This window comes from Neophocaena asiaeorientalis, unplaced genomic scaffold (assembly GCF_003031525.2).
Source record: "Neophocaena asiaeorientalis asiaeorientalis breed wild unplaced genomic scaffold, Neophocaena_asiaeorientalis_V1.1 scaffold177, whole genome shotgun sequence".
Taxonomy (NCBI): Eukaryota; Metazoa; Chordata; class Mammalia; order Artiodactyla; family Phocoenidae; genus Neophocaena; species Neophocaena asiaeorientalis.
Genome location: NW_020172779.1, coordinates 5,202,584 through 5,214,894, shown reverse-complemented (window position 1 = coordinate 5,214,894; position 12,311 = coordinate 5,202,584).

Sequence of the window (12,311 nt, the reverse complement as noted above, 5' to 3'; positions counted from 1 at the left end):
GCCAGGGAAGGGGAATGAGCCCTGGATCGTCACAGCCGAGGACTGCGATGATGTGTGTGGACCCCACAGCAACATCAAGGAAGTGGAGTCCTTGCAAGGAGCTAGTTCTGGCTCTCAGTGGTTCTCTGCTACTACGAGCATGTGTGCTCTTCGATCCTTGGGCCACCCGGGCGGCCACAGGAGCCAGATACCATCAGTAGTCAGTGACTGGTTCCAATTCTGACCCACCACTTGGCTGGTGTGTGGCCTTGTGCCACCAACTCCACCTCCCTAGAGAGCTCCTTGCCTATAAAATGAGGATTTTTACTAGAACCTACCTTATGGAGTTGCGTGAGGATTAAGTGAGATCATCCCTAGAAAACAACAGACTAGCTGGTATATACTGAGAGTGCAATAAACATTAGCTATTATTGTTTGTTATTCTTATTAATTTTTCTAGGGCTGTTTCTCCATTCATAGCATGACAGAATAAACCAGCCAGCAAATTTACAAAGTCTCTTACCAATGTAAAAAGAGATGATTGTGATTTCATACTTTTGTTTCCATTTATACAGTAATGTGGAAGTGTGGGGTACGGGACAAGCTAATTCTCGTCAGCAAGAAGGAAAACAAAGACCATGGACTGGTAAGGAGAGAAGTAAGTGAGTGCATTACCGGCTGGTGATAACAAACAAAAAGATGGTATAGTACCTCCTCCTCGTTCCCCTTCTTTTTTTTTTCCTTTCTTTGGCTGCGCCACGTGGCTTGTGGGGTCAACCAGGGATCAAACCCGTGTCCCTGGAAATGCAGAGTCCTAACCACTGGGCCACCGGGGAACTCCCCTCATTCTGTTCCAAGCAAGGAAAGCACTAGAAACAGTTTTTTATATCCAATGTAGCTCAGATTGACTGAAAGAAAATCTGAAAAAAACAGGGGTTCTTCGTCTCACACAGACTGGCTGGTCTGACACGTGCAGACTCGTCTTCCTTAGAGCTCACAGCATTTGTTTCCTTCCCTTTCCTGCTATGAAACACCAGTCCTGGGAGTCTCTCTGCTTAATCATGAATGCACCTTCATGTTCCCGAGTCACATGGTCCATGGGTTTCCCAGGCTCAAGAATAAGGGCAAGTATACTACTTCTTCACATTTCACGGTGGCAGAAACATCCAGAACTTGTAAAATCTGGGCTCCTCTCAGAGTTTTGGCTACATTCACATACACATTTTCAAAGTTAGGGTAACAGAACAAATGCCCTTCTTCTCTCTTCCTTTCTTCTCCTCACTGGCCTATCCACCCAAGACCCATCCACTCAGGTTGGATCTCAAGACGTGTCACTAGCCACCTTCATAAAGTTTATATTATGAATTGGCCTCTGTGGACCCAGACATTTCAGACTTCAGGAAGAAATGAGTTTAATGTTTAACCCCAAGGGAACAAAGGGAATTTAGAAGATGCTATGGGGTCCCAGGAGGCAAAGAAAGAAAGTCAGAATGACAGGCAAAGGAAAAGAGTTGTCAAATCCCAGATGTAAGGACAGGAGACACTTCACCAAGTTCCTCACAGAGCACTCCATTATTTTGCTCACTACCTTCATCAGATGTACAAAGCAAGCAGCAACCTGTGTCTCCACTCCCTGACTGCAGAAAGCTTGTGCCAACAGAAGCACAAGGTGGTGATCTTTGCTTACATAATTCTGGCATGAGTCCTAAATCTCTAGATTTGGGAAGCTCCCCACTAAAGACAGATGGACAAATGGAATGATGTCTCAGTTAAGGTGTGCTCAGGAAAAGAACTTCCTTTATAATCAAAACTAAGTCTCCAATATACCCTGAAAGATAGTGTTTGCCAAGGAATGTGGGGCACAACAATTGATGACTATTGCTTTCTTAACAGGATCTTAAAGTGCCAGAAGGGAATTCGCTGGCAGACCAGTGGTTAGGACTCCAGTGCTTTCACTGCCAGGCCCAGGCGTAATCCCTAGTCAGGGAACTAAGATCCCCGAAAGCCACCAATATACAAACAAACAAACAACAACAACAAAAAAACCAGGAAGGGAGCAAATGCAGAAACAAGGGAGGAGCAGTCAAGCAACAACAGTGCAGCCTTGAGGCAGGGTCCTGGTTCTTCCTCAAGGAATATACATCACAATATCATTGAGTTCTGCAGGAACTAAGGCCCCCACCCAGGTGGTAACTTCAGGCTGAGCCCAAGATTCCTGGAGTACCACCCAGTTATCTCACCACCAACCAATCGGAAGAAAGCCACACACCCTGCAGCCCTCACCCAAATTATGCCTATAAAAACTTTTAGCTGAAAACCATTGGGGAGTTCAGGGTTTTAGAGCAGGAGCCACCCATCCTCCTTGTATTGGCACTGTTAAAATAAATGCTGCCCTTTCCTTCACCATAACCTGGTGTCAGTAGATTGGCTTCACTGTGCACAGGAAAGCAAACCTGAGTTTGGTTCAGTAACATATTGTCGGTGATGAAAACATATATGTACACACAATATATAAAGGCGATCTTATGGATTCGTGTGGGTCTTTCAAGGTATCAGATAATCAGCATGGTATAGTACTAAAAATGATAACAATAGCTATCATTAGTTGTTTCTGGAGTACTTAACTACTTGCCAGGCACTATACCAAGACCTTTAAATGTGTTAACTCATTAATCTCCATAAGAGTCTTATGAGATTGTTATTTCTCAAAAATGAGAAACCCAAGGCACAGAGAGATATACTGAAAAGAGCACTGACCGATCATTTGGGGGGCCTGAAGTCCAGTCCCAGGTACAAGTAAGTTGACATGAGTTTAGGGAAAAGTCTAGCTTCTCCAGAGAGCAATTTTTTTTTTTTTTTTTTGGCGGTACACGGGCCTCTCACTGCTGTGGCCTCTCCCGTTGCAGAGCACAGGCTCCGGACGCACAGGCTCAGCGGCCACAGCTCACGGGCCCAGCCGCTCCACGGCACGTGGGATCTTCCCGGACCGGGGCACGAACCCGGGGCATCAGCAGGCTGACTCGCAATGACCACACCACCAGGGAAGCCCAGAGAGCATTTTCTTTTCCATTTAGTACACAAACAAAACAAGAGAAACATCCAATTATTGGTTATTTAGTATGGATCAGGCACAAGAGTGAGCATTTTACATGCACTATCTCATTTAATTTTCATAGTCAGATGGGGTGGGTACTGGTATCCTCATTTTACAGACAAGGAAATTGATGCCTCAGAGGTGAGTAACTGGATGTGCTCCTAAGTGCTACAGCTGGAATCTGAATCCAAGCCTGTATGTATCCACAGCCCTTAACCCTCACAACCTTTCCAGCTTCAGTTCCTTTAGACTTGCTTCCTTTACCTGCAGTCCTTCTTTAAGGCTTGTTCAAGGCCATCCTTTAGGCATTAACTCAAAACATCAAGTTTGTAGAAGCTTTTCCTCAAGGCTGTTGCACTGCATAACTCCAGGGGGCACTGTCCACATGGACCGTCACGTGAGAGGTGCCCCACTGAAAATGAGTAATGTGGCAGCTGTTTTCACTAACCACTGCATGAAATCCTGGTCATTCTCTATCACCCCATCTGGTTTCATTTACGTCTTACGACTTACTCCCATCTAAAATGAATTATTCTATTTATATAATTATTTTCTATGTCTCTGTGATGTTGTGATTCATAATAAGACATATTTGGTCTTCGTTCCATTTCTGGCACAGAACTCCTAAAACCTTTGGAATTTCCGAAGTGATGAGAGCAATAAAGGTGTCTTGTGTTATGTTAATGAGGTGACTTTCCACACACACCTAAAGGTGGTTGCCAGAAGAACCAACCATGTGATTACAGGGTTGGAACTTTGAATCCCACCTCCCTGACCTCTGGGGAGGGGAAAGGGACTGGAGGTTGAATTGACTGCCAACAGCCAAAGATTTAATTAATCATGCCAGTGTAATGAAACCTCCATTTAAAAAATCAAAAGGTTGGCTCTTGAAGATGGCGGAGTAGAAGGACAAGCGCTCACTCCTTCTTGCGAGAGCACCAGAATCACAACTAACTGCTGAACAATCATCAACAGGAAGACACTGGAACTCACCAGAAAAGATACCCCACCTCCAAAGACAAAGGAGAAGCCCCAGTGAGATGGTAGGAGGGGAGCAATCACAATAAAACCAAATCCCATGACTGCAGGGTGGGTGACTCACAAACTGGAGAACACGTATACCACAGAAGTCCACCCACTGGATTGAAGGCTCTGAGCCCCACGTCAGGCTTCCCAACCTGGGGGTCCGGCAATGGGAGGAGGAATTCCCAGCAAATCAGACTTTGAAGCCTAGCAGGATTTGATTGCAGGACTTTGACAGGACTGGGGGAAACAGAGACTCCACCTTGCAGGGCACACACAAAGTAGTGTGTGCATCGGGACCCAGGGAAATGAGCAGTGACCCCATAGGAGACTGAACCAGACCTAACTGTTAGTGTTGGAGGCTCTCCTGCAGAGGCAGGGGGTGGCTGTGGCTCACCGTGGGGACAAGGACACTAGCAGCAGATGTTCTGGGAAGTACTCCTTGGCGTGAGCCCTCCCAGAGTCCACCATTAGTCCCACCAAAGAGCCAGGTAGGCTCCAGTGCTGGGTTGCCTCAAGCCAAACAACTACCAGGGAGGGAACCCAACCCCACCCATCAGCAGACAAGTGGATAAAAGTTTTACTGAGCTCTGCCCACCAGAGCAACACTGAGCTCTACCCACCACCAGTCCCTCTCATCAGAAAGCTTGAACATGCCTCTTAGATAGCCTCATCCACCAGAGGGCAGACAGCAGAAGTAAGAACTACAACACTGGAACATGTGGGAGGAAAACCACATTCACAGAAAGATAGACAAAATGAAAAGGCAGAGGACTTTGAGCTTTTTTTTTTTTGCGGTACGCAGGACTCTCACTGTTGTGGCCTCTCCCGTTGCAGAGCACGGGCTCCGGGACACGCAGGCTCAGCGGCCATGGCTCACGGACCCAGCCGCTCCACGGCACGTGGGATCCTCCCGGACCGGGGCACGAACCGGCGTCCCCTGCATCGTCAGGCGGACTCTCAACCACTGCGCCACCAGGGAAGCCGAGGACTTTGTACCAGATGAAGGAACAAGATAAAACCCAGAAAACAACTAAATGAAGTGGAGACAGGCAACATTCCAAAAAAAGAATTCAGAATAATGATAGTGAAGATGATCCAGGACTTCGGAAAAAGAATGGAGGCAAAGAACGAGAACGTGCAAGAAATGTTTAACAAAGACCTAGAAGAATTAAAGAACAAACAAACAGAGATGAACAATACAATAACTGAAATGAAAAATACACTAGAAGGAATCAATAGCAGAATAACTGAGGCAGAAGAACAGATAAGTGACCTGGAAGACAGAATGGTGGAATTCACTGCTGCAGAACAGAATAAAGAAAAAAGAATGAAAAGAAATGAAGACAGCCCAAGAGACCTCTGGGACAACATTAAACGCACCAACATTCACATTATAGGGGTCCCAGAAAGAGAAGAGAGAGAGAAAGGACCTGAGAAAATATTTGAAGAGATTAGAGTCGAAAACTTCCCTAACATGGGAAAGGAAATAGCCACCCAAGTCCAGGAAGTGCAGAGAGTCCCAGGCAGGATAAACCCAAGGAAAAACACTCTGAGACACATAGTAATCAAATTAACAAAAATTAAAGACAAAGAAAATTTATTGAAAGCAACAAGGGAAAAATGACAAATACAAGGGAACTCCCAGAAGGTTAACAGCTGATTTCTCAGCAGAAACTCTACAAGCCTGAAGGGAGTGGCATGATATATTTAAAGTGATGAAAGGGAAGAACCTACAACCAAGATTACTCTACCCGGCAAGTATCTCATTCAGATTCGACAGAAAAATCAAAAGCTTTACAGACTGGCAAAAGCTAAGAGAATTCAGCACCACCAAACCAGCTCTACAACAAACACTAAAGCAACTTCTTTAAGTGGGAAACACAAGAGAGGAAAAGGAACTACAAAAACAAACCCAAAACAATTAAGAAAATGGTCACAGGAACATACATATCGATAATTACCTTAAACGTGAATGGATTAAATGCTCCAACCAAAAGACACAGGCTCGCTGAATGGATACAAAAACAAGACCCATATATATGCTGCCTACAAGAGACCCACTTCAGACCTAGGGACACATACAGACTGAAAGTGAGGGGATGGAAAAAGATATTCCATGCAAATGGAAATCAAAAGAAAGCTGGAGTAGCAATACTTATATCAGACAAAATAGACTTTAAAATAAAGAATGTTGCAAGAGACAAGGAAGGACAGTACATAATGATCAAGGGATCAATCCAAGAAGAAGGTATAATAACTATAAACATATATGCACCCAACATACGAGCACCTCAATACATAAGGCAACTGCTAACAGCTATAAAAGAGGAAATCGACAGTAGCACAGTAATAGTGGGGGACTTTAACACCTCACTTACACCAATGGACAGATCATCCAGACGGAAAATTACTAAGGAAACACAAGCTTTAAATGACAAAATAGACCAGATAAATTTAATTGATATTTATAGGACATTCCATCCAAAAACAGCAGATTACACTTCTTCTCAAGTGCACACAGAACATTCTCCAGGATAGATCACATCTTGGGTCACAAATCAAGCCTCGGTAAATTTAAGCAAATTGAAATCATATCAAGTATCTTTTCTCACCACAGTGCTACGAGATTACAAATCAATTACAGGGAAAAAAACGTAAAAAACACAAACACATGGAGGCTAAACAATAGGTTACTATATAACCAAGAGATCGGTGAAGAAACCAAAGAGAAAATCAAAAAATACCTAGAGACAAATGCCAAGGAAAGCACGACGATCCAATACCTATGGGATGCAGTAAAAGCAGTTCCAAGAGGGAAGTTTATAGCAATACAAGCCTACCTTAAGAAACAAGAAAATTCTCAAATAAACAATCTAACCTTACACCTAAAGGAACTAGAGAAAGAAGAACAAACAAAACCCAACGTTAGTAGAAGGAAAAAAATCATAAAAAGCAGAGCAGAAATAAATGAGATAAAAACAAATGATGATGTGGAACATATATACAATGGAATATTAGTCATAAAAAGGAACGAAATTGGGCCGTTTGTAGAGATGTGGATGGATGTAGAGATTGTCATACAGAGTGAAGTCAGAAAGAGAAAAACAAATATCATATATTAACACATATATGTGGAACCTAGAAAAATGGTACAGATGAACCTGTTTGCAGGGCAGATATAGAGACACAGATGTAGAGAACAAATGTATGGACACCAAGGGGGGAAAGCGGCGGGGTTGGTGGTGGTGGTGGAATGAATTGGGAGATTGGGATTGACACATATATACTAATATGTATAAAATAGATAACTAATAAGAACCTGTTGTGTAAAAAAATAAAATTCAAAAATTAAAATAATAAATGAAATAAATAAAAAGTGAAAAGATTGGGATTGTGAAAGCTTTGGGGTTGTAGAACACATAGAGATTTAGGGAGAGTGGCATGTTCTGAGAGGACATGGAAGCTTCATGCCCTTTCCCCATACCATTCCCTGTGCATCTCTTCCATCTGTCCATTCCTGAGTTATATCCTTTTATAATAAAGCAGTAATCTAATAAGTAAAACATTTCTCTGCTTTCTGTGAGCTGCTCTAGCAAATTAGTCAAACACAAGGAAAGGGTCATGAGAACCTCTGATCCATTCAATCAGAAGCACAGGTGATAACCTGGGCTTGCAATTGGCAGCTGAAGTGAAGGGGAGTGGCAGTCTTGTAGGTGTGAACCCTTAAACTGTGGAATCTAATGCTGTATCCGGGTAGTGTCAGAATTAGGTTGAATTATAGGACACCTCGTTGGTGTTGGAGCATCGCTTGGTGGTGCTGGAGGAACCCCCCACAATGGAACTGGGTGCAGAACTTCTTTTAGTCCCCCAAGAATATATAAACTTCATAAGGACTGGAACTTTTCTTATTTACTGCTGTTTGGGAAAGATTTAGTGACAGGCCCATAGTAGGTGCTTAATAAATTCTTTGTTGGGTGTTTTTGAAGATGTTACATGGCTTCCAGTAATCCTTGTCTCATCAAAATCACAGAGTTGTTGTAGGGTAAAAAGTTTCAAAGACAGCCTGTGTGTAAAGAAGACATTGATATACTAAGTTAGGCTCACAAATGACTTCTTACATTTTTTGTGCTTTAAACTTTATGAACTTTGCAGCAAATTAGAATTCTCAATATCATTGACCAAATAAACATTTGACAAAAATTAAGAAGTTTCAGAATATAGGTGTTGGATAAGATACTGATTAACATATATCACGTTTATATTTCAGATGGGCAACTACATTGGTTAAACCACTTTGCAAACTAGTTACATGTGATCTTGTAGACTTAGTATTCACATTTCCTATGACTCAGATTCTTGTGGATACCGAAGAGAAACTCCTACACTTGAACCCAGGAGATGATATCAGAATGTTCATAGTAATCCTACTTATGACAACAACAACAATGGAAACAACCCAAATGCCCATTGTCAAGAAAACAGACACATAATTTGTGCTCTGGAAATTTATGAAGCTGTAAAAAATGAATTAATTACAACTACATATAAAAATCTAGAAGAATCTTAGTAATATAATCTTGAATGAAAACAAGCGAGTCCCAGAAGTTTATATAAAACTTGATGTTCTTCTAATTAAGTTCATTTTTTAAAAAACCTAAACAATGATTAAGAACAAAAAGAACAGTGGGGAACTCCCTGGCAGTCCAGTGGTTAAGACTCAGCGCTTTCACCACTGCACAGCCAAAAAAAAGAACAAGAGAATGAATGGTAAACTCAACATTTGCCATTGTGCTTTCCCTGGGTAAGGGAAAGTGCGGGACAGGATTGGGAAGGAGACAACGGTTTAAATATAAGTTGTCAGTGTTCTGGTTCTGGGGTTGGATGGTGGTTTGTGATATTAAAACACCCGTGTCAACCCAGGATTTCATATTCCCACCTCTCCATGGAGAGAAGTCTTCTAGGAGACAGGCCTAGAGGTGACTCTTGAAGGATGAGCTGAATCCAGGGTCCGGTCTACTCAGTTTTATACATCCAGGGCCTATATATACTGTCCAGCAAAACACGGGTCCTCAGTGAGGTTTCTTGAATGAATGAAAGAGCAAGTGAATAAATGAGAGAAAAATGTAAAGTCCTTTTGGTTAATACTGCGTGTAGTCTGAATAACCACTCATCTCCATACTTCTACCCTACACATACTGAATTGTGTAACTGATTTCCTAATTAGTTGAAAAAAAACAAAAAGCAAAAAAATAGCATTCTCTCAAAATTGTAAACAACGACATAGCATATTTCCACATAGACTATTCCATAACACGCATCAGTAACTGTGTAGTGAGGAAATGATTCCAAATCAAATACACTACAGAAAAAGCTTTTTAATGCACTTTTTTTTTTTCCCAGGCAAAAGAGCTTCAGAAAACATCCATCATTAAGTAGTTTTACAAATGGCACTTTTGGCTACACTAGAGAATTAGATATGAGTCCCATGTGTTTTCTCTGATACGTTAGTAGTAGATCAGCTTTATAGTGCAACCCTTTCTTAGGGTAAAAAAAATGGCTAATTTGTTCTAAAAGACAGAAAAAGCTGGAACCCTAAAGTCATTGTTTTAAAAATTGAACATTTATTTCATGCTATACTGTATTTTCATATTATAATTTTAAGTATTTTGCTATAATGTTTAAGAAATGGAGAAAATAAATTTTAACCTAATTTAAAAATAAACATATATATTAGGTACATATATTAATGCATTTGACAATACCATATGCTAACTTTGATGATGAACTTCCTTTCGGTACACTGCAGATTTGTCCTTTTGGTATTGAACTGAGGACAAACATTACACCTGAAATTCTGCCTTAAATGAGTAAAGCCATGGTCAATGACACCAATAGACTCCAACCAATTTGCAAAACTGAAATGTTCTAGAGTTATTCTGATCATGTATAACCAAAATGAAACAGGATTCATATTCAACGGGAGAGAATAGTCAACATCATTCAAGTAGATCTTAAAAGCAGATTATTTTCACAACATATTTGAAAGTAACGAGTATTTGGAAACGTGAGACTCAATTCTGGCCCGAAAGCAATGATTTTTAAATTATTAATTGCTACCACTCCAATGCATTCACCTTTTATAAGGTAGTGTGAAGCTGACAGTATCTAATCTACTCAAACATGGATATCTTCTTCATGTTACCCACCATTTCTCAACTAGAAATGTATCAATTTATACAATTATTTATCAGATATTAGTAAGAAAACATCAGATAACAGAACCAACCCAAAAGGCAGCTGCATTTTTCTCTCTACAGCAGAATTAACCAACATGGCTTTCAAATCCTATGCTAAAGAATTAACGAAAAATGATTTCTGTCTCTATCACAAAAACACAGACACATTACACAAACACCTGAAAAACCAAAAGTGTTTTCTCTAGGAACAAAGTAAGCCATTTCAGGGATTCTCCATGAGTGAACTCTCACACACAGTACACACAGACACACACATACATAGGAAATAAAAGCTCTTAGAAATACTGCTTACTGTTAATTTAGAATCATTCTTGGTGTTACATTTAGGAATGGAGCTTCTAAATTTTAAAGCCGTTCAACTGTCAAAATATCACATAAAATATTTATTTTTTAATGATATGATTTAACAACTCAAGGCCTGAGTTAATTAAAGTATGTATCCTTCACCTGCACAGGTACACGGCACAACTGCATTTTATGAATAATCCAAAGCCAAAGGCCTGTTTTCACGCCACTACCCTCCACTGCAGGAGGCTATATAAGGACATAGGATTGGAGGGCGGGAGGCTGGTGTTTGGCCCAGGCTCTGGCCCCAACAAGCCTCATGAGTATGGGCGCGCCACCTGACCACTCCACACCTCAGCAAAATGCAAAGAATAGAAACCGTGCTCTCCGTGGCTCCATGCAGCGCTATTATTTCAGGATTTTTCTGACTCTAGTTTTCATTAGGCGTGGGGCTTTATTCACAACTGTTGTCCTTCTACCCAGTGGTTGGTCGGTAATTTACATCTGGATAGCTGGAGCCTTTCAGTAACTAGGTTAAGTTTTTGGTCCTTTATTCAAAAAAAGTGAGTACCTAGTCTTAGTGGGTTAAAAATGGCCAGATTCTTTGCAGCTCCTCCCATCAAAAGGAAGTCTGTTTCCCAGCCTCTTGATTCTGGGCTAGCTTTGTGACTTGCTTTGGCCAACAAAATGCTGTGGAGGTGACACTGTGACTTCCAAGCAAGTCCACAAAAGGTCTTGCAGTTTCCATGCTCCCCCTCTTTGATCTCATGAGGCCTAACGAGAAAGCCTGGGCTAGCTATGGGGAAAGGCCACATGAAGTGAACTGAGGCACCCCAGCCAACAGCCCCAGCCAACAGCGAGATACATGCACAAAGCCATCCACAATCAGCCAGCCCCGCAATCGACACGCTCCCTGACCACAGATGTTTGTTTGAACCCAACCCGTACCACATCAAGCTGTGGCCGGTCATCCTAGCAGAGCTTTGCCCAAAAGGCCAACCCACAGGATCAGGAGCAAATAAGTAGTGTTATAAGGTATGCTTTGGGTTGATTTGCTAGACAGCAATGGATAGCTGACATGCTGCTCTGTGTTAGGAACTGTGCTAGGTGAAGGGACCACCTGGGCAGCAAGACACAGTTCCTGCTCTGCAGTTGCTTAGAGTGTAGTCAGCGAGACAGACGTGTAATGGGACAATTTCAAAGGAAATGTCATCAGTGCTCTCGTCACAAGAGGGTGGTGTATAGGGGTCCATGGGAATTTAGAGAAGGGCATCAATCCCAGAACTAGATTGCTGGCAAAGATTTCTCAGAGGTAATATCTAAGAATACCTAAGGGGAATTAATAAGACAGATTTTTCCAGGCAAAGAAGGAGAGAGAATAATATTCTAGGGAGGAGAAACTGCACGGGCAAAGGCTGCAGGGAGCTAGACCGGGGCCCTTTTGGGACTGGAGCTTTCACTTTAACTACAGGGTGAGGATGCCAGGGGTGGGCTGGGACTATAGCTAAGGTGAAGCTCTCTTGGCCTTAAATAGAATTCTCTGGCATTTGCACTTTAAGGGTGATGGGAGTCAAAGGAGGAATCAGTTCCACCCTCCCTTCCTGCTTTTATTCCCTTCCTCCCTCCCTCCCTCCCTCCTTCCCTCCCTCCCTTCCTTCCATCCTCCCTCC